Below are 1,381 nucleotides of genomic sequence, written 5' to 3'. Positions count from 1 at the left end.
ATCATCATCATCATCTTCATCATCTTCATCATCTTCATCATCTTCATCATCATCATCATCATCATCATCATCATCATCATCATCATCATCATCATCATCATATCACCATCATCATCATCATCATCATCATCATCATCATCATTGTTTGGAAAGCAGAGTAGGAGAAAGAGTCCTGTTTGAATTTCAGACAAAATAACGTAACAAAATAAACTGTTTAAAATGTGTTTAATAGACACAGCTCAATGTTTCGCCTCTTGGGCTTCCTCTTTCTCCTCCTCCTCATCATCATCATCTTATTTATTATTTTCAATATTATTATTATTTCTAAGAGATGACAGCCGCTCCGGCTAGGTAGTCTAGTCTATACCGGATGGTAGCCCAGTCAATGCCGGGTTACACAGCGCGTGCAAATACATATCATGCTGTATAGTCGTTTTTAACCACAAGGGGTTTATCCCGAAAAATGCTGTGTTGAGAAAATCGAAGGTAAAGTTTTTGCCCCTTGTTCAGTTTCTTTAAAAGACAAGGAGAGTTTTCCCTATAACCAAACAAATATACACACCAAGGAAACCAAACTTCTCGCAATGTCCACTTTTGGTGTTGGTCAAGATTTCTGGAAACCCCCGAAATCTGGGTTAGCCCGCTTGTCCTTAAAAGCGACCAAATGTAATTTCTCTTGGTTTCATTCATTTTGATTTTTTATTAAAGTTTTTTTTTTTTTTTGGGGGGGGGGTAGATTTTCATATGGCGTTTTCCTGAGGATCATGCACGTTTTTTGTGGTTTTAATGCGGTCTGTTCTTTCTTTCATAACAAACATTTAATTTTATCGTCCTTATCCATCCTCCTCCTTTTGAATTCTTTTTTTAAATGTGTTACTCTCTCGTAACACCGTTAACTTCGGCACTTATGACCGTATTGTGTTGCAAAACTCTTACTAAAACTAAAACTAAAACTAAAGCATGCAGTATGCTGGGGGGTTTTGTTATCTGTCTGTCTGTCTGTCTGTCTGTCTGTCTGTGTGCCTGTCTGTCTGTCTGTCTGTCTGTCTGTTCTTCTTCATGGCTGACATTTTTAACTTTACCTTGAAATTCCTCCATTTTCCCTTTTTCCTTACGTTTATCGACATTTTATTTATTCTTGACTAATTATGTCTCCAAATTAATCACACACACTCCCTACCCCCCACCCCACCCCACCCCAGCCCAGCCCCATAAGAAAATTAAATGGTTCCTCCCAGGCAGTTTTTATCTGTGAGTGGATGAATGGGTATTTATCTCTGTCCGCACGTCGTTGTTTTTAATAGTTTTGTCTCTTTCTGCCTGCCTGATGCGTACCCCCCCCCCTCTCTCTCTCTCTCTCTCTCTCTCTCTCTCTCTCTCT

The sequence above is a fragment of the Aplysia californica genome, unplaced genomic scaffold, assembly GCF_000002075.1.
Source record: "Aplysia californica isolate F4 #8 unplaced genomic scaffold, AplCal3.0 scaffold00070, whole genome shotgun sequence".
Taxonomy (NCBI): domain Eukaryota; kingdom Metazoa; phylum Mollusca; class Gastropoda; order Aplysiida; family Aplysiidae; genus Aplysia; species Aplysia californica.
Note: the sequence above shows the minus strand (reverse complement) of the source record.